The 22,633-nt window shown below is 39.3% G+C and overlaps 1 protein-coding gene across 1 annotated transcript in view; it reads left to right on the top strand.

The window, feature by feature from the left end:
* Positions 1–22,633, top strand: part of LOC122797751 (solute carrier family 22 member 13-like) — an 843,707-nt gene that overhangs the window by 362,604 nt on the left and 458,470 nt on the right. The window lies entirely within an intron of this gene.

The following is a 22,633-nucleotide window of genomic DNA, read 5'->3' as shown; positions in this document are numbered from 1 at the left end:
TAAGGATACAGACAATAAGCAATAGAGGGATGGAATTTATTGGAGAAAATTGGCAAAGGATCCAAGGTATTGGGAACAAATAACTAGAGAGGGAAAGATGATAGAATGGGAAGATGCCAAGAATTTATTTGGACTGCAGGTTAGCGATTGCCTTCCCTATCAGGGATTAATATCAAAGTATAGGCAATAAGAAAAAAATAGGGGGGTCCTAAACAAAAGACCAGCACTAGTAGAGTTTTTAATAGGATCTAGAACAGAAGCTGCCTTTAAAAACTGAATAATTAGTAGAGCATATAAAATATTGCATGGTAACTATAAGAATCAATCAGAGAAGGTTAGAAAGGATTGGGAAGAGAAATTGGATAAGCAATTCACAAAGAAACAATGGGATGATACATGTATGTCTCCCAAATATGCAACAACATCTAGAAGATTTAGAATGTTTGCCTGGAAATGTTTGCATAGATATTTTTATACTCCAAGTAGACTCTGGAGAATTTTTCTTCAGGCAGGCAGTAAGTGTTTGTGGTGTGAAGGGGAAGAAAGATGTAATTGGGAACATACAGTATTTTCTGGGAGTACGGTGAGTTGGTGGAGTTTAAGGATGCACTATCAGAGATGCTGGGTGGGCAGATTGGTCTGGTGCGGGTAATGATTTTTCTGAGCTATGATACAGAATCATAACTGAATACACATGGTAAGGCCTTGCTGTGTTTAATAATGGTGGCTGCCAAAAAGCAACCACTAGAAAATGGAAAACAAAATCTAAACCAACTGTACTGGAAGTAGTAAATATAGTAACAGAGATAAAACAACTGGAACTGGGACCTTTAGAAAAGGGTAGGAACAAACTACATAGGAAAAATGGGAATTATGGAAACAATACATACAAGGGACGAATGAGGTCTGAAAGGCAGCAGGTCTCCAGTACATGTAATGTTTGAGTGAGAAAGATTGTGTAGATTATAAATTCATAGGTTCATAGGTGTATACTAGGCTAATGGCCCTGGGGCCTTTACAAGCGTAGCCATAGGATTACCCTGGCATCGTGCCACCTGACCTTAGTTCCCAGTGCCTCTGTCGAGTAGAGCCACTGGAGTTATCCCCGGGGTAAATTTTCTATTTCCCATCCACTCATCAAGATTTTTCTTGAGAGTCAGCGAGATGCTCTGCTTGACATGTATGGGAAGTCTATTCCATAGCATGGGCAGTCTCTGGGTTATAAACCTGTCCCTCCAGTACGTTCTGTTGATTGTGGTAATGAGGTTGAGGTCTCTGGAACGTGTGGTGCGGAGGGATTGGGATTTCTTTAGCTGTAGCATTTCTAACAGAGCTGGGTCAGACATGGCTTTGTGAGTCAAACAGAGATTGCCTCTAAGTAGGTGCTAAGTGATTTATAATGTTTGCAACTGGGAGTGTGTCAGTATGGTTTGCGATGTAAAATGCTTGAACTAGGATTGTATCAGTGTGGTTTTGTTTTCATTTTATAAATGTATGATTGTCTATGTAGCAAGTGACGGTTTACTAAAGATGTATCTTGTTTAAAAAAGGCAGAACTAAATAATGTATGTAATATTGCTTAGCTTATATAATATATAGCAATATATGTGAAGTATAACATTTGTTATGTTAATATAGTTTGATTACTTTTATATGAATGTAAATTTGCCTGTGTCACAAGTGATAATTCAATACAGGTGTTTGAAAAAAGAAATCCTCACCCCCACTCCCCCTGTCTCCACCATGAAGTACCTACTAGCATACCTCCCCAACTATTAGTGGGAGCGGGTCCTGTTGGCACTTGTTAAGCCAAAAACACAGTCTCAGTGGACCATACAGTATCCCAGGATGCCTCTGAAATAGCTTGAAGCATGATCTATCAGTACCACTTGACACTTCACTCACTTTTCAACTCAGAATAAGCTTTGTACCATGAAAATGGAGGAGTGAAAATGTTATCCCACTTTTAACAAAGAAATAGGCAACCTTCAGATACTGGACCCAACTCAGTTTGGCTTTGTCAAGGGAAGGTCATGCCTACTAAACCTGATGGACTTCTTTGAGAAGGTCACCAAGGCAATGGATAACAGAAAAATGGTGCATGCTGTCTACCTGGACCTGGCTAAGGCATTTGATACAATACCCCACTCAAGTATAGATGACAAACTCACTGAATTGGGCATAAACCCCTACATAACTTGCTGGATTGCCAATTGACACACAGACAAAACCCAGGAAGTCAAGATTAGTGAGACTAGCTCAACTAAGAGACCAGTCACCAGCAGGGTACCTCAGAGATCTATGCTAGAACCTCTCCTATTTGGCATCTACTTCTCAGAGGTAAGGGCTAATATCAAGGGCCTTTGGCAAACTAGGTCTGTAGATGACTGCAAATCTGGTGATATCATAGATTCCCAATGAAACAAACATCTTAGAAGAAGGTCTAACAGAGACAAATGACAGGGGCCAAAATCACAAATTAAAATTCAGTGTCAAGAAATGCAGTATAGTACCTTTTGGGAAAATTGTCACCCAGCTTAATTACTCCATCAATAAGACACCCCGAAAGGTTGGGATCTGGGATCATATGTAGACAATAATCTAGCCTTTGACCAACATATGGTCAAGGTAGTAAGAAAATCATTCTATTGCACCCAAATTATAAGTAAGGGCATGGCATCCAGGTCTTAGGTAGTCATAATGCCACTTTATTAGGACCTTATTAGACCCATCATTGAGTATAGTCCCGCCTTCAACATGTACCCAGACATGCAATAATTGAAATGGCCACAAAGGTTTCTTACCAGAAGAGTCCAGGGTATAAATCTACTGTCCTGTGTGGATCACCTTAAAACTCTGTCTCTATACTCTGTCTCCTACTGGTCACTGACAGAAGATCTATGCCTGGCATGCAAAGTATCCTTGGATCCAGCTCTTGACCTTATGCACACTTGCAAAATGAACAGCATCAGAAGCACTTCATCCTAGGATTTAAATTTTGCTTTTGATGTAAATAAAACATGCTGGTGAGACAAATATGCGTCTTGGAGGATTCCTATGTTTTGGAACAAGCTCCCAATCAATAAGGAGCAGAGTCCATCCCTAACCCTATTTATGAGTAACCTTGACCAATGGATGGGAAATCAGAAATTCACCTCGAGTCTGGTCCCAATGTCTGTGATACACAGAGGCAGACAGTAATGCCCAAGCTAACATAACCCCACTAACCTCAAGAAATCTCCTAAATAACCTATGATACATATTGGTTAAGTTTGTATGGCTAAGCTTATAAAGGCCCTGGTATTTGTTAGCCTAGTATATACCTGTGAACCTTTGAACAGAACATTTTGTTCCATGCATGGATGAAATGGTGGAGACTATTTTTAAAGACTGTGTTATTACAAACTAATGCCGAGCAATATTACTGAACCTGTTATGATTTATTAAATACTTAAAATAGCCAAGACTAGTGTTCAAATAACCTTATGTGTGCTTCTCTATAGCAGAGGCTTTTTACTTGAAATAACAAAACAATGTTCAGTATTACCAGTTGAGGAAACTGTTACATTCACATAAGTGTGTGCAGTAATGCAAGTCCTGGACAACATCTTTATAGTGGTTGAATATCTAAAAATATAAGAGCTATTAACTGTCTTTCCTTAAATGTTTGACAATTAATGCTGATGTGTGAACCAGAAACAACTGCACATGGCCACTTTGGGCAGGTAGTCACAAGCCAGTAACATGATGGAAACACTTTTGCTCAACAAAGGGAAATCCATAAAACTTCAAATTGTGATGTGTAACATAGAGATAGCAGGTATACAGCATGCTTAAAGGCTACAGAAGGTCCACACATCCAACAATTAGTATAGCAACAGGCAGTCTGTTACTTAAACATGAATTCCAAAATAAAAGTTAATCTGTGAGTGAATCAATGGACACACCTGAAGAATTTATAAAGAAAAGCAGAAATGAATTGAAATCTAAAATGAAATAGCATGTTGTTTGAAAGGAGAAAGTAAGGTAATGCACCTTCTAGAATGGTGGGATATTTTGGTAAAGCAAGCATTCACTTCAGTTCAGCCCTGTGCCATATTTTGTACAACATAGCAGGGATCCCATGATAATGGTGAGTAAGGGGAGATATTCTTTAATAACTAATTGTTCATTTTTTAAAACATCTCTATATAATTTTGCTGACTAATTATTTGCTTGGAATAACTACTGAGTTTCACCCAGTAGTAGTCATCTAGCAGGGAACCATTTTGACTTTGACAGAGCACTCTCCACTAATCATAAAGGATTATTAAACCCTGCCTAATAAAATGATTGCATGTAGAAGTAGCCAGAAATAATGACAATAAGCTAGCATTATTACATGTTGCTTGAAAATGTGAAGCCATGAAAAATATATAAGGTAAAGATATCATAAATTATTACTCATGGCTATATCAATACATTCCTTTGACCCTTGCGTTGTACCATCCCAGCTCATTGGGTAAGGAAAAGATGTAGCTTGGTTGACAAATGTACAGAGTCAATTTTGTGCTCCCAGGCTAAAGCTAAGTAACAAGGAAGCATAAACAACTTGAAAACACATGTTAAGAACCTCTGTGTTTGCCTAACCTGATGAACTATCCAAGCGCTACAATTAGTCCGTATGAACTCCTTCCTTGGTTTGCCCAGCACTGCTTAAGTTTATTGAGGAGGAATAGCTGTGAGTGGATTGGTCACTGTATTGTCTAAGTAGCTGCATAATGGCCATTAAACAAGGACAGCTAATGTCATGGTTGCCACATAGAAAGTCACCTCTACCAAAGTTCTTTAATAGAAGAGCCACGTAATTGTGATGTACCACGTCATCATCATCATCATCATTAGTGTTGCTGGTCTGGTCAGGATAAAACAATTGAACAGTCGTGGGTTTGGTTCAAGCAGCTATATTATATACAAACACATCAGGATTAAGACTTAGTAACTTAAATACACTTATAAACAGACTGACTACTGCACTCATACATGTTAACATTCTGGCTGTTCTCTCAAAATGGCACTGCTGCCTGCACGTGCTCACTATTTATATGCACGTACCTACACTTGGAAATGCGTCTTAAAGTTACAGCACATGCTCTGTTCTGCATCCTCCCTCTTTGAGAAATAGGTCATACACTAAAATGACAGCATGCATTGACATGCAATTGTACAGAAATGATCCTTTGACAAGCAATCATACAAAACTAAACACAGATAAAACAATCATGTCCAGGTTGCTGTGTATTTTACACTACATCTAGAAATACAACCTGATTGTGTAACATAAAAATTAGAACTGGATCTAGCAATGGGAAATGTCTTTAAGGAATGTTCAACTTTAGGGACATCTGGGACATCATCAGGAATGGGAATAGGTACTGAGACATGTTCTTCAACACAAACATTGGCTGGGTTGCTCTGCAGTCTAGAGTCTGTATCACAGGTACAATGCTGCAATATCGATTTATAGACTGGAAGAAGATGCCTGCAGTTTCTTCTGTATTCTATACCCTAGGATTCCACTAAATAGGATCTTGGCTCAGCACATATACCTCTCACTTGATCAATTCGATCATAGTCTTTTGCCGTTTGCATACTCACTGTCTCCTTCTTTCAACAGATGAAGAAATATGCTCATTTTATCATAGCTGGACTTCTGAAAGAAATGCTCCTTAACTAGTTGGGCTTTGATTGCTCTGTTGTTTTTAGCATTAGGCACCAATAAACTAGAACAGGTAGGCACGGTTGTTCTGGTTTGCCTAGATAGAAGTCTCTGAGCACGCGAGCCAAGTAGGTTGTCACAAGGTATATTTCTGAGATTAAGTAAATTCAAGACAATATCAGTATTGTAACTTTTTGACCTCTCTAGTAATTGCTTTGCACTCGGTACTGCATGTTCACCCAGGCCTTTTGACTATGGGTATTCCAGACTGATAGTAATATGGATATAAGTCCCACTCTTTTGCAAATTTCTGAAATAATTGACTGGTAAACGGGTACCGTTGTCATGAATAACTTTGTGTAGACTACCATGGACTGAGAAGTGATGTTTCAACTTAGTAATAGTAGCAAATTGATCTGAAACCAGTTTGGATAAGAGTCTACTAATACTAACTAATGCTGATTGTTCCACTCAAATATGTCAGTAGTTACTGTTGACCAAGGTAGTTCTGGAATCTGGCTTAGCTGAAGCATTTTTTTTTTTTGCAAATGCGATTTAGTACTATTGCTTACTGAACAAGAGGAAAGCACTTTATCAATGTCTTTCACAGAGAAGGCCAAAATATTAGTCCTCTCACCCTTCTTTTGGTAGCTTTGGAACCTGAGTGGCCACGATGCAAAATCTGAATGTATTCATGTTGTAAAGAAGTAGGAACAATAACTTTAGGACCTTTGAAAATGATACCATTTTCCATCTGCATCTCATCTCTGTAAGGAAAATAAGTTTGCACTTCAGGTGGTACACTAGATTGCTTTGACAGCTATCCAACATTGATGAAGTGGTTGAGCTTTTGCAAAATTGGATCAGTCTTTGTATGATCTCTCATCTCATCAAGTATTGCGGTAGAAAAATTACACACTTTCATGACATTGAAGACAAAATTCTCTGCATCAAGCTGTATGGTATTTCTGGGTGATCTGGATAAGGTATCAGCCAGATAAAGAAGTATGCATTTTGTATAGACCAGTTTGAAGTTGTATTTTTGTAATCTGAGCATCATTCTTTATAGTTTTGCTGGAGCTGTATGCATAGGCTTCTTTGACATAGTGACTAGAGGTTGATGATCAGCCTCGATCTGGATAGCTCGGCCATAAATATAATCATGGAACTTTGAACATGAGAACACAATTGCTAAACGTTCCTTGTCAATTTGAGCATACTGCATTTCAGTTTGAGTAAGAATTATAGACACATAAGCAACTGGTCTGTCCTCTTGAAGAATTACTGCACCAAGACCGAACTTTGAAGCATCACAGGAAAGAATTACTGGTTTGTGAACATCATAGTATCTCAATGTAGGTGGATTGGCAATTTGCTGTTTGAGGTTATCAAATGCTCTCTGGTGCTGTTCCAACCATGACCAGGTAACACTTTTGTGTGTCAGCTCTCTTGAAGGTGCTGATAACTCACTAAAGTCAGATATAAACTTGCCCAAATAGCTAACCATACCAGGGAAACACTGTAAGGCTTGGACAGTGTCTGGAGCTGGCATCTCAAAAATGTCTGCTTGTTTGGAAGGGTCTAGTCTTAAGCCTGCCCTGGTTGATAAATGACCTATATAAGTAACTTTTGGTAGTCTGAATTTACATTTCAGAGGACTGAGCTTCAGGTTCACTTCATGCGCTCTGTCCAGAACTTTCCTGAGGTTTCTGTCATGCTCTGCTTCTCCATTACCTCCAACTAGTAAATCATCCACTATTATAGCACATTGATAACTCAAACAAATTTGCTCCATTGCATGCTGAAAAACTTCACTGGCAGAACTGGCATTCTGAGAAATCTGTATCTGCCAAATGAAGTACTGAATGTAGTCAGTAGTAAAGATTTGTGATCAAGCATTACTTGCCAAAATGAGCTCTTTGCATCCAAGACAGAAAAAAACAGTGGCATTTGGCATGAGGGTAGCAACCTCCTCGACTGTATGCATAGGATGGTGGGGCCTCTTTAATGCTTTGTTCAAGTCTCTTGGGTCAATGCATATTCTGATTTCATCTGAGCTTATATTATGAGCAACTACCATGGAAGACACCCACTCAGTTGGTTCTGTGATGGGAAAAATCACGCCTTGCTGCACCATCTTATCTAACTGGACCTTGATTTTGTCCTGCATAGCTATGGGAACTCTCCTCACTGGTCTGACCACTGGACTGACCTCTGGGTCTACTTTCATGGAGTATACAACTGGAAGTTACCCTACCTTGTCATTGAAAATATCAGCATACTCTGAGAAAATAGCATTGGTGAATCTGGAGCTAGGACATGTGCTTAATGTTGGACTTCTTTGGTACAAGAAAGTAGTTTTATTCTTAAACTGTCTCTGAGACCTAATAATGACTGCACAAGTCTTCTGACTACATAGAATTGCAAGCTGTAACTGTTCCCAGCCGAATAGCATGAAAGCACTACTGAGCCTTCAGTTTGAGTCTTTTCACCACCATAAGCAACAAGCTTCACACAGTTTGCCAAATTAAGTTGTTAACCAGCTCTTATTCTGGGAAATGTTTCTGCCAATATAACATTACACTTTGAACCAGTGTCTACTTTATGCTCTGTGGGTTTATCATTGCTCAGGACAGTACAATACAGTTTGTTCTTTGCCAATAAATCTACTGCATTATCCTTCTCACTGACCACTGAGACGCCATCTACATAGAAAGTAGGGTTGCAGCTTTCTACATGATCAACTTGCTTTTTTGAGTGACCTTTCTTAGTAACTGAATGAGCCTTGCCTGATTTACAAAACTTTTGAAAGTGGTTCCATTTTTTAAACTTGTGGCATTGCTGACTAAATGCTAAGCACTTCTTTCTTTTAGACTCATGATTGGCTCCACAATTACAACAGTTAACAATAAGACTTGACTTGGGTTTTGCTGACTCACCCTAGTACTGCATAGAGCATGTCCATTTTACTGTGCTAGTCTTGGAACTTGCTAGAAAGTTAGGGGATCTTCCAGGGGAACCTGCAGGGGTTGCTGCTGCCATGTGCATAGGTCTGCTTCTGCTTACCATGTGTTGCATGCTATCTACATTTGCTCTAGAGGCTGCTGAAACCATACTCTTATCACGTGCAAGCATACTTGTGTGCCTTTCTGTGAGCTCATGGATTTGACAAATCTCTATGGCTTAACTCACTGTCACGAAGCAAAATCTTTCTCACTGAAGCACTATTAACACCACACACAAGCCTGTCCTTTAGTAACTCATCTTTCAAGTCACCAAATCTGCACATTTTAGCTTTATTTCTCAAGTCAGTGAGATAAGCTGCAAACTTTTCACCTGGCTTTTGGTCTCTTGTATAAAATAAGTGCCTCTGTAATGTAACATTTGTCTGGGGCATACACATTTCTCTAAATTTACATTTCAAGCATTCAGGGTCCTCTCTTGATTCTGCTGGTACAACAATATGGTGGTTCCCCCTCTCCTGCATATACTGCTGGTGCATACAGAAATGAACAGTCTTTCAATGACTTCTGACTCCACTAAGTTAAGCAAAATAAATGCCCCCTCATACATGCATCTCTGTGAAAAAAAGTTGCTTATATGAAAATGTCGCATTCTTGCTCAAATACTTTCTAATTCTCTGCAATATTATGATCAAACACAATTGCCTGGGTCTGTGAAATGCCTCTACCATATCAACACACAGTAGTAATGGTACTTGAAATTATGTACAAACATACACACACACACATATATATGCCAGACATTTATGCCAGAACTTGTAACTATGCCCAATAGCACAACAGACTCTTTGAAACAACTGCACTTTGCTAAATAGGTATCCGTAGCACAATAACACTTTAAAATCACTGTACTTTGCAAAACCACCTTTTATCAGTGTAATAAACACTTTGAAATGAGTGTACTCTGCAAATAAACTGTACGCAGCACAAGAAACTCAGAATAAGAAACACTTTGAAATGACTGCACTTTGCAAATGAACTGTATACTGTATATTCCTAAACCTATTAAATACCTTTGCACCCACTAAAACCAAAAGAATTAAAAGCAACACTGCCCCATAGTTAACTAAACAAACCATAACCTTCATGCGCCAATGGGTCAAAGCCTGGAAGCCCTACCATAAAAATAAAGCTCCCTCCTCCCTGAATGATTTTAAATGACTTCGTAACAAAGTAAAAAAAACTTATCATGTGCAACTGTAAATCCTACTTCTCTTCACTTCAAAACAGCCACAAAACAAACCCCAAAAAATTCTGGAATGGTATCACCAGCCTCCTCAATCCTGGCAAAAAAGACAATCCCTGCCCTGACCCAAATGTCTCTGACCTATCCTTAGCCGCCCAATTTAATTCCTTCTTCATTGAGACCATAGCCAACCTAACAACATCCTTCACCAACAATGTGCCACTACCACCCTCTACTATCTCTGTCTCCACTAACACTACCAGCCCTCACCTCCCTCCCTTCTCCGTTAAACCCATCCCCACATCTCTCATAAAAAACTCCTTTCTAACCTGAAACCTTGCTCCAATGCTTCAGACGACCTTCCTTCCTACTTTCTAAAATATTGCTGCCGAGGCCACTGCTCTCCCTGTCTCAATTTTAAGAAACCATTCATTCCAAGAAAGCTATGTACCCCAACTCTGGAAAAAGGCCTTTATCATTCCCATTCATAAAGGGGGCAACAACAACAATATTCCCAATTTCCATCCTATTGCCATCTTATAACCCATCTCAAAAATACTAGAAAAATGCATTCACTTACAACTTTTACCCTACCTCATAGATAACCATCTGCTTACCCCCACATAACATGGGTTCAGACCTGGCCACAGTACTACCACCACTCTCCTCTCCTTCCTTGAAACTATCAACAAAGCTCTCAACTCCGGTCATCTAGTCTCTATCCTCCTCCTGGACTTATCCAAGGCCTTTGATACTATCTCCCATAACCTTCTTCTATCCAAACTCTCTAACCTTAACCTAACTGTCTCCTCTATCAACTGGTTCATTAGTTACCTCTCTGACAGACAGCAATCCACCTCCTCCTTCCTTAAGACTCCTACAGGTGTGTCCCAGGGTTCTATATTAGGTCCCTTACTGTTTAACATTTTCATCAATGACTTCCACCAGTCCATCCCTAAAGCTAAATTAATCCACTATGCAGATGACTCTACAATCATCTGTTCTGCCACCTTAACTTTTTCGCTCCAAAAATTAACTCAAGAGGCCTTCTCTTCCACTGAGCACTGGATGTTAGATAACCATCTAGCACTCAACGCATCAAAAACTAAACTTATGTTATTTACTCCCTCTAAAAACATTACTATAGGCAAGAGCTCTTTCTCTATTACCAGCCAAAACAATACCCCACTCAAGATAGTACCCATTGTCAAACTTTTAGGTTTCCTCATCGATGAACAGTTTAAATTTGATATCCACATACAAAACAATATCAAGAAAACCCACCAGAAACTTGGTATGCTTTACCACCACAATCACTACCTTACTCCGTCCACTAAGTTTGTTCTCTCTACTACATACCTCATCCGCTCCCTCCTATATGGTGCACCACTTCTTACTAACCTACAAACTTCCCGAAAGACAAAACTCTCTTCCTGCTACAGTAAAATTTCCAAGTTTGCTACACGCTACAAATCCTCCACCCACCACTGTAATGCCCTTCACAAACTAAATTGGATAGAGCTGCCCAATTATCTTACCTATACTCAACTCAAGCTCACAAACTTATCTTCCATCCATCTCTCTGTCCTTCTCTTGCCTCTTCCTTTAAAATGCATCTACCTGATAGAATTCTGAGATCAAAAAAACAGAATCTGATTGAACTTCACAAACCTGCTCGTCCATCAGGCAAACAACTTCTATCCTTCTCTCTAGCATGGCTTTGGAACTCCCTGCCACCTCTCATAACCACTCCACATTTAAATCCCTGCTCCATTCCCATCTCGTATCCCTCTGGGAATGCTCCTGTTCTCACCCCACATAACTCCCTTCAGCATTACACCCTGCTATCCACTCTGCCTCCCTCTCTCTTTTCATACCTCTCACTAACCTACTTCAACTCTTAGCATCCTGTCTTCCTTCCTCTTTACATTCCTCACACTACTTCTTTGTACTATTCTCTCTCTTCTTCCTCAAAACTTATTCCTGTTCTGTCCATAACTCTCATATTATACCTTTGCATATCTCCTTCACCCCTGCTGATATATTCCCTCTGTACAAACAAACCTATTTATAAATATGTACTAACAATCTTTCTCAAATTTTTAATTTTCTTAATTTTTTTCAGCAAAATGTATTCTTCTTCTTCTTTCGGCTGCTCCCGTTATGGGTCGCCACAGCAGATCAACTGTTCCTGTCCTCTGCATCTTGCTCTGTCAAACCAACCACCTGCATGTCCTCTCTCACCACATCCATAAACCTTATCTTAGGCCTTCCTTTTTTCCTGTTACCTGGCAGCTTGATCCTTAGCATCTTTTTCCCCAATATACTCTGCATCCCTCCTCAGCACATGTCCAAACCAATGTAATCTTGCCTCTCTGGCTTTGTCTCCAAACCTTCCAACCTGGGCTGACCCTCTAATATACTTATTCCTAATCCTGTCCATCCTGGTCACACCCAGTGCAAATCTTAACATCTTCAACTCTGCCACGTCAAGCTCTGACTCCTGCCTTTTTGTCAATGCCACTGTCTTCAACCCATATAACATAGCTGGTCTCACTACCCTCTTGTAGACCTTCCATTTCACTCTTACTGGTATTTGTCTGTCACAAATCACTCCTAACTCTCTTCTCCACCCACTCCATCCTGTCTGTACCCTCTTCTTCACCTCTCTTCCACACTCACCATTACTCTGAACTATTGATCCCAAGTACTTAAACTCATCCACCTTCACCACCTCTACTCCCTGCATCCTCACCATTCCTCTATCCTCCCTCTCATTCACACACATATATTCTGTCTTAGTCCTGCTGACCTTCATTCCTCTTCTCTCTAGAGCATATCTCCACCTCTCCAGGGTCTCCTCCACCTGTTCCCTACTCTCACTACAGATCACAATGTCATCTGCAAACATCATAGTCCATGGGGACTCCTGACTGATCTCGTCTGTCAATCTGTCCATCACCATTGCAAATAAGAAAGGGCTCAGAGCTGATCCTTGATGTAATCCCACCTCCACCTTAAACGCATCCGTCACTCCCACCACAGACCTCACCGCTGTCACACTACCCTCGTACATATCCTGTACCACTCTTACATACTTCTCTGACACTCCCGACTTCCTCATACAATACCACAACTCCTCTCTAGGCACCCAGTCATATGCTTTCTCTAAATCCACAAAGACACAATGCAACTCCTTCTGACCTTCTCTGTACTTCTCCATCAACACTCTCAGAGCAAACATCGCATCTGTAGTGCTCTTTCCTGGCATGAAACCATACTGCTGGTCACTAATAATCACCTCCCTTCTTAACCTAGCTTCCACTACTCTTTCCCATAACTTCATGCTGTGACTGATCAGTTTAATCCCTCCGTAGTTACTACAGCTCTGCACATCACCCTTATTCTTAAAAATTAGTACCAAAACACTTTTACTCCATTCCTCAGTCATCCGCTCACTTTCCAAGATTTCATTAAACAATCTAGTTAAAAACTCCACTGCCATTTCACCTAAACACCTCCATGCTTCCACAGGTATGTCATCTGGACCAGCAGCCTTTCCATTCTTCAACCTCTTCATAGCTATCCTTACTTCCTCCTTGCTAATCCACTGCACTTCATGATTCACTATCCGCACATCATCCAACCTTCTCTCCCCCTAATTCTCTTCATTCATCAACCCCTCAGAGTACTCTTTCCATCTGCCCAACACATTCTCCTCACTTGTGAGTACGTTTCCCTCATTATCCTTTATCACCCTTACCTGCTGCACATCTTTACTAGCTCGGTCCCTCTGTCTAGCCAATTGATACAGGTCCTTTTCTCCCTTCTTAGTGTCCAACCTTTTATACAACTCTTCATACGCCTTATCCTTAGCCTTTGCCACCTCTCTCTTTGCCATGCACCTCATCTCCTTATACTCTTGTCTACTTTCTTCATCTCTTTGACAATCCACCTTCTTCTTCGCCAACCTCTTTCTCTATATACTCTCATGTACTTCTTCATTCCACCACCAGGTCTCCTTGTCCTCCTTCCTCTTTCCAGATGTCACACCAAGCACCTTTCTAGCCATCTCTCTTACTAGCTCTGCTGTAGTTACCCAACTATTCAGTAACTCTTCACTGCCACCCAGTGCCTGTCAACTCTTCCCTGAACATCACCTCACAATTACCCTTTTTAAATTTCCACCATTTGATCCTTGGTGCTGCCCTCACACTCATCCTCCTCTTCTTGATCACCACTGTCATCCTACAAACCACCATCATATGCTGCCTAACTACACTTTTCCCTGTCACCACTTTACAGTCTCCAATCTCCTTCAGACTGGCTCTTCTACATAAGATATAATCCACCTTTGTGCATCTTCCTCCACTCTTATATGTCACCATATGCTCCTCCCTCTTGTTAAAATACGTATTCATCACAGCCATGTCCATCCTTTTCGCAAAATCCACTATCATCTGACCTTCTGCATTCCTTTGCTTAACACCATACCTACCCATCACTTCCTCATCCCCTCTGTTCCCTTCACCAACATGCCCATTGAAATCTGCTCCAATCATCAGTCTCTCACCCTTGGATGCAGTCATCACCACTTCATTCAACTCACTCCAAAATTTTTGTTTCTCATCCATCGCACACCCAACTTGTGGAGCATATGCACTAACAACATTCAACATATTACTCATTTGTTATGGATTCTTCTAAATTGCATAAGGTCCTATATCGGTATAATGTCTTACATCTACAGAATGTCTGTATTCTACTACTGTGTTACTCATTTGTTATGCATTTTTCATATTTGTATAATTTCTCAAGGAGCTTTTCTCCCCGGGACTCCATTAAAAACGGGCTCTTCTCGGCCCAATGGACTGTCCCGGTAAACAAACGGTAAAATAAATAAATAAAAAACAAATAAATAAATAAATACAGCACAAGAAACTTTTCAAAATGGCTGTACTTTGTGAAATAACTCTGTACAGTGTAAGTAACACTTTGAAATGGTAGCACTCTGCAAATAAATGTACACAGCACAAGAAAATTTTTGAAATGGCCATACTTTGCACTTTGCAAAATAACTGCACTTTGCACACAGGAAAAAACTCTTTGAAATAATGGCACTGTATTTAAGCACACACTGCAAACACTTTGCACACTCTGAGCTACTTCGAACAACTCTAATTATGCTTTGAATGGCTTTGGTCAATGCAAAATAGTAGCTCATGCTAAAACATGGTCATTTGCTAAAAAACATGCAGTCACCTTGCTCGTTGTGCTTGTTTTTGCTTTAAACATCTTTGTTATGCAAATTGGAGGTAACTCTGAACCCCATATAAGTATTTCTGATAATTTTATCAAATATCGTGGTTTTGAACACTTCATTTAATCAACAATGCACTTTGTACCGTTTGTTTGATTAATAATATGTTTATGTGCTACTCATTTGATTAATAATGCATTTTGTGCTTTAAGAATGCTTCGTATTGTTTTCTTTGCAAAATAAATAATTTGTACAAGTTCTGGTTACCTGCAGTTCATTTCTGGCCGTTTTATATCATCTGAGCACTGTATCACCCAACCTACTCAATATACCTTCACCATCAACTCTGCACCTCGTGGCTTGAAGAAGTTGTACTCTTAATCCCGGTTCTGACACCGTGTTGCTTGTCTGGTCAGGATAAAACAGATGAACAGTTATGGGTTTGGTTCAAGCAGCTTTATTATCTACAAACACATCAGGATTAAGGCTTTATAACATAAACTTAAATAAACTTATAAACAGACCGATTACTGCACTCATACATGTTAACACTCTGGCTGTTCTCTCAAAATGGCACTGCTGCCTGCATGTCCTCACTACTTATATGCACGTGCCTACACTTGGAAATGCTTCCTAAAATTACAACACATGCTCTGTTCTACAATTAGCAATCCCCTTTTTCCCATTTTCTGTATGGGGCCAGGGTGTTATGTTAACTGTCGCAGTCTCTCTCCACTCAATGCCACTGCTTTACCTACTTCAACAGTCAGGCCTGACTGCCTCAGGTCTTCTTTCACACAAGTCATCCACCTCTTTGCTGAACACCCTTGTTACATTTTGCCTTACTGATTAGTATGTTTTAAAAATATAAATCCATATAGTGGACATACTATGTCCTGTTAACAAACCATACTAGCCATCACTTCAGGTTCTTATCATCTCTTGTGAATGACCATAAAATGAAAGTGGACAGAGTTTGTCAGTGATACCGCTGTGAAGCAAAACCTGACAGAAAAAGATGCAGGAGGATTGCCCTGCTTGTGATTGAGGACCACTTGATCAGATTATAACTGCCCAGTCATAAATGGTTGAAAGCACATTTCATCGTGGATTGGAGTAGACCTTTAGGAAGTGTAGGACTGCTCTTGTGTAAGACTGTTGTGCACTTTCATGGAAAGTTTCTTTTTTCTTCACTGTTTTGTGACCAAGTTAATGTATGTATATATTTGGGGCATGAAGAGTTTGCCCGCACTTGTGGGGTGCAGGGTGTCATGCCCCATAAAACTTATTTCAGTCTTAGCTGATGAATTGTAGAGTTAGAGTGATTGATCAAACTACTTTAGTGAATAATTGTGCATCAGTTGTTCATAATGGAAGTATGGGAGGAACTTACTGACATCATCACTGCAGAGGAAGATCGAACATTCCAAGATGGCTGCACACTGATTAACAGCTTAACCTCAGCTCTCCCAGCGTGAAAAAAGAAACTTAAAGACAAGAGCCAGGAACTGTGTCACTTTTAATAAATTCAGTTACTGGCCAGTAAGTACACTGCCTAGATGCTAGCAAAGAAGAATCTGGGAGAGCATGAAACAAAATCAACTAGAAAATGTGAGGAGAAAACATTGACTGGGAAGAATCCTGCATCCTTTCAGCAAAAAGCAGTACAAGCTCCAACTTTGGTGCAAGACATGGCTTCTAGTAATTTTAAGGAAAAAATAAGTCTGTGCTCAGCACTGATTAAAATAAATGAAACATTTAAGGAGTATATCAACCCAGATAACAAAAGCCTGGAAAAAAAATGGAAGAAGCCTTAAACAGATATTCACATGAGCTGTTAAAACTGCAGAAATCAGAGGCCAAAATGAAGAAAAGGCTGGCTGAGTATGAGACTGTTCAAGAAGAGATGTTTCAAAAAAAAAATGGTAGAATTAGACAGAGCATGTAAGGAAAATGTGATATTTTCTGCTGTACTGGAGAAGGTAGAAGGAGCAGACTATACTATTTTTATGAAGGCACAAATGAGCAACGGGACTGGTATTTCACAGCAGGAACTGTTAATTCAAAGGGGACACCATGTATGCTCCAAATTTGACCATGGGAAAGCAGCTGAGACCTATATTAAAAAAAATGCAAACCTACCAAAAGAAACAGTTGATCCTGACAAAACTGTGACAAAATGGCAAAATATTAAAAGTTGGAAACAGTAGAGTGTTTGTGGAAAATCACTGTACAACAGGCAGAGGAGAAACAAATTTATTCCAGCAATCAAGGAATGTTGAGAGACAGGTATGAGATTCAAGCTGTTGCATCCACTTGTCTTCAAAATATTTTTTTTTCCTGGAGGATCAAAGTAATTTATTGATGTAGAACAGGCTAAGGAGGGAATACAAAAGTTTGATCAACAAAAAGTGAGCCATCAAGCAGAAGGGGATTCTGATTCTCATTCTTCTGGTAATAAAGCACACAGAGAGACTTTGTTATTGACAAACTTTTCCACTGTTCCAAAGGTAAATGCCTGAGAGACAGAGAAAATCACAGGAGTTTACCAGATGAGTTGGGAGTACCTTGAAAATGAACTAGAATCTTGAGTTGGGAGATGGACATGAACAAGAAGAAGCAACATGGAAATTAGAGAATAAATATGAGACTGCAAAGCATCAATCACATTTGTGAAATACAGCTGTATAAGAAAAAGTGGAAAGAGTGGACTTTTGCTGACGTTGTTAAACTTGTGGGGAACTGAAAAACATTTACCTCATTTCATGTCATTAATGTTTGGAAGGACACTGAGGGAAGGGGAAGGAAAAAGGTAACTAAATAAAACAGAAAACAACCTCTGTTCTTTACAGTATTTCTATGAAACCTTTCACAATATAAATTGCATGTTTTATAGTAAAGCATTTTTAGTTGTTCTTGTATATGAGAGAGATACTAAAGTAAACAGATGCCTTTTTTCTGTTTCTTCTTTTCTAGTATTAAGAAATGAAGGCATTGCAATGCAAAAAAGAAAAAGGTCTAGGCAAAAGCATGTTTAAGTTAATAGGTTCTAATCGTGGGTTGCTGAGGTGTGGGATGGGGTGCAAAAGTACACAGATTATAATATATGTAGAGCTGATATGTTTTCTCTTACTTTTGTAGAAGTGAATGTCTGGATTAAGACCCTTGGTTTAACTCATTAACACCTATTTGGTGTGGAATGTTTCACCTCTTGCAGGCTGCACACATCCTTGCTTTCTAGAACATTTTATGAGAAATAAACATAAAAGACAATATAATCAAGGCTTTTCTACTGCAGGACATCCTAGATTAACAATCTTACTGTCATTTTATTAAATAATTCTTGCCCTTTCTATTTCTGTCTATTATAAGCTGGTATGTCAGTGAGTTAAAAACTCAGACTCAGGAAAGTTCTGGACATGTAAGGTGCTATGGGTGTTAACTGTAACTATACGAAAATGTGCTATAGGCTTGAATGAATTAATCTAATACATTTTAAGTGGAATCAAGTAATTAAAAGAACAAAAGAACACTGTCCCTTAGCAATAAATGTTTTCAAACTGTCTTTCAAACTGTCTTTAGAAGCCCAAAGCTGAGGATTACATTCCATTCTGGCTAATTACTATGTTGATAATATGCCCCTAAGGGTCAATCCAACAGTCACTGGTCTATGTACACACATAGTAGGCTTACCTTTGACCACTATGTGGCCACAGTGGTGAGGAAATCCTTTTACCAGATCCAACAGTCAGTGGTCTATGTACACACATAGTAGGCTTACCTTTGACCACTATGTGGCCACAGTGGTGAGGAAATCCTTTTATGTTGCACCACTTATAAGTAAGGGCCCGGCATCTAGGTCCAAAGAGGTTATTATCCCACTGTACTCCACTCTTACAAGTCCATTTGTAGAGTACAATGCTCCCTTCAGTATGTACCTGACCAGGCATATGCAGCAACCTTAGAGGTTCCTTACAAAAAAGATACAAGCATAACAAACTCACCTTACACAGAGCACCTTAAAGCCTTTTCCCTCTACTCAGTTGCCTATAGATTGCTTAGGGGTGATCTATGCCTGGCTTGCAAGGCATCCGCAAACCCCACACTTATGAATCTCCTGCATATTCGTATGTCAAACAGTACCAGAAATAAAAGGTCTAAGGACATGAATTTTGTCTGTGACTTAACAGAACATACTGGAGAAACAGATATGTGTCCCAGAGACTGCCCCTTCTATGAAACTGGCTTCCCATACATGTGAAGCTGAGTTCATCTATTGCCCACTTTTAACCACAACCTAGACCAGCGGATGGAGAATAGGACATTTACACTGGGCCTGGCACCCATGTCCCTTATGAACATAGGTAGCTTGTAAATACCTGGCCCTCATTGTTCTACTTGTATATAGGACATTTATTATTTTGGGAAAATTTGGCTGGCCTTAGAAAGGCCCCCTGGGTCATTAGTCTAGTAACAGTCTAAGAATCTATAATATGGCATTAAAAATCTAGAACACTGGTTTCTTCAAGGCAAAAAGTCAATGATTTCTGAAAGCATGCAAGTTGTTTTTCCCATTTGGGAGGGGAATAAAGATAAAAAAAGAACAGACACAGATTAATGTAAGTAGAAGGACAGTCTATAACATGCATCTTTGTAGGATAACCTCAATTTTAAGTTAATTAATGCCGTTATATTTGCAGATCTCTATCTGGGGCAATTATTCCTGTAAGGAGGGTTACATTTCATTATTTGAAGATGTACATAGTTTTGAGTGTTTATATTAAGTTAGCAGGTTATGGTATATTCTGTAGGTGTGTGTTTTTGGGTGGGGGCATTAATACAAAACGTTTTGTAAAATGTGACATAGATTTCAATGTTGATGATGTGAAAAAATGTATAAATGATTAACCTGTTTGACATTAGAGGATACATGCATCACAATAACGGGAAGGAAACATTTAAAAAGGGTGTCATATATAATAAGTTGGCATAATGACTTCTTATCATAATGCCAACACTTTCTATATTATCTTGAAATGTGAATGATCACACAGGTGTACACAAAAAAAGGAAAGCATATTTAATTATATTAAGAAATGCATAGTGCAAATAGCAATGCTACAGGATACACATTTGGAATTAACTGAGCTTACAAATTTGATAAAGAAAGGATATCAGGATGGATTTTCAGCATAATATCAGAGACAAAGGAAAAGAGGGGTACTCATATTAATTGCTAGAGGAGGTCCAATAGTGACAGAAGATGGGGAAAAGGATAATAATGGTAGATTTGTGATAGTGAGAGGCTACTGGCAATGGATGAGGATTATGTTGGTATGAATTTGTATTCCACCCAAAACTGCTGTTTTGGAGCTTCAAATATTTGGGAGAAGTAATCAGCTTTTATCACAGAATATTACTTCTAGGTGGGAACTGAAATTTAATTTGCAACAGTGAGGATGTATCTGGGGGGATAGAAGTGAAACAATAACAAAAGAAGGTAGATCTCTGAAGAAATTTATGAAGATATTTAATATGGAAGATGTGAATTCAGTAGTAGGAACTTGGTGAGAATTTACATATTATTCCCCAAGATACAATAACTGGGCTCGACTAGACAGAACGTATATTTCACAGGAACATATGCACTTAATTGAGAACTTTGACACACATCCAATAACTATTTCAGATCATGCGCCAATAAATACTAAGATCACTGCAGAGGTGGATCCATCCCAACTGAAATCATTGTGCTGACAACCTACATGCTTCAGCTGCTATAGCCAGTGAATGTATGCTAACAAATTTGAAGGTAATGTTTCTGTTAGTCCTTTTATTCATCCTCTTCCACTGCATTCCAGAAACTTTTCAGCCACTGTCTAATCTGCTGAACTCTCTTTCTAGCAAACAGACAACATGCAGGCTGAGTCTGGCCACTGGCATTGCACTAAACGTGATCATCTAAGTTAATCTGTGCTCTTACTTTACTTTCTGTCCCATTCACTTCTCCATCACTTAATGCATGCTCCCTTCTTCAAACAGTAGTACTGAAAATTACTAATACCACATAAATCATGTTACAGACTGTAGTCACTAAACAATACAACATGGTGTACTAATAAAATGACTTAGTCAATATTAAAACCAGCCCAAAGCTGTATAATTCAGGAGCCTTTTCCAAAGACTGGGAAGTAGGAATACATGCAGGGGAAAAGTCTTAAATTTAATGCAGTATCCAAACCACTGAATAAAGAAAATGTAAACTGTCCTGCTTTCCTATCTAGATAATTTCTATTATCACTCAATGGAAATGTCTCTTTCCTATAGTTCATGTAAGGTCAGCAAGGGAATTCAGCTCACTGAAATAAATGCCAGAAAATGATTGTGTTGAGCCATCACCACATAAAGAAGACTCAAGTGCCAGTTCAATTACTTCTATCAAGAATATCAGACTGTAGTAGTTGTTAAACTTGCAAAAGAATCTACTCCCAAATAACTTGCAGCTAATTAGGAGTCCACTGTGGACCAACTGTTAGTACAGTGATCCCAACTCAGGCTCACACATGTACCAGACTTGTATAGTCATGGCTCTAGTGACATTGATAGGCAGCAGGCTTATTACATGGCTGGCCAAACTGCAAATAACCATAGTTTAAATGAGCACTTAGTATTTTGTGACACCCTATTACTAAGTGAAAAAAGTTATGTTTTCTAGGCAATACTGAACAGTTGAGAGGTATGCCATTACTATGTTTGCATGAGGTTTCATGACTCTTTGTAGGTGGTATGTTTTGTAAGTTGTACTCACTAAGATGGTATTTAAGAAGTGTGCCGACTGCTTTCTTCTTTATTATTACATTACCACTTTATAAAGAGTGAGAGAGAGAGAGAGAGAAGGGTTGGGATAGCATGTGAGAGAGAAAAAGGGAAAGAAAAGAACTGCACAATACAACTGATAAAAGTAATTCTGAATGCATGGTTTCTGAAATAAAAATTGTTGTTTTGCAATCCAGTTACAGTATGCTGTCTTAGAACCATCACAGTTTATACCTATAGCAGGGGTGGCATCATGCATGATTTTACATATTTAATACTAGCAATTCAGTAAATAAAAGCTATATGGACCTCATAAAAAAAGATATTGGGGACCTACAGACACTGGATCCTAGGCAGTTCGGCTTTGTGAAGGGCAGATCCTGCCTCTTAAACCTGGTCGATTTCTTTGAAACAGTCACCAAGGCCATTGACGAGGGGAAGGTGGTCCACACAGCCTACCTGGACCTCGCAAAAGCCTTCAATACAATACCCCACTCGGGCATTATAGATAAGCTCACCAGCTTAAATATAAACCCCTATGTCACTAGATGGGTTGCAAACTGGCTCAAGGACAGAACCCACATGGTTAGAATTGCTGGAGCCATGTCAGACTCCAAACCACTTACAAGTGGCGTCCCACAAGGCTCAGT

Source organism: Protopterus annectens, chromosome 3.part1 (genome assembly GCF_019279795.1).
Source record: "Protopterus annectens isolate FY-2018-M chromosome 3.part1, PAN1.0, whole genome shotgun sequence".
Taxonomy (NCBI): domain Eukaryota; kingdom Metazoa; phylum Chordata; order Ceratodontiformes; family Protopteridae; genus Protopterus; species Protopterus annectens.
Note: the sequence above shows the minus strand (reverse complement) of the source record. Positions and strands in the feature narration are given on the sequence as shown.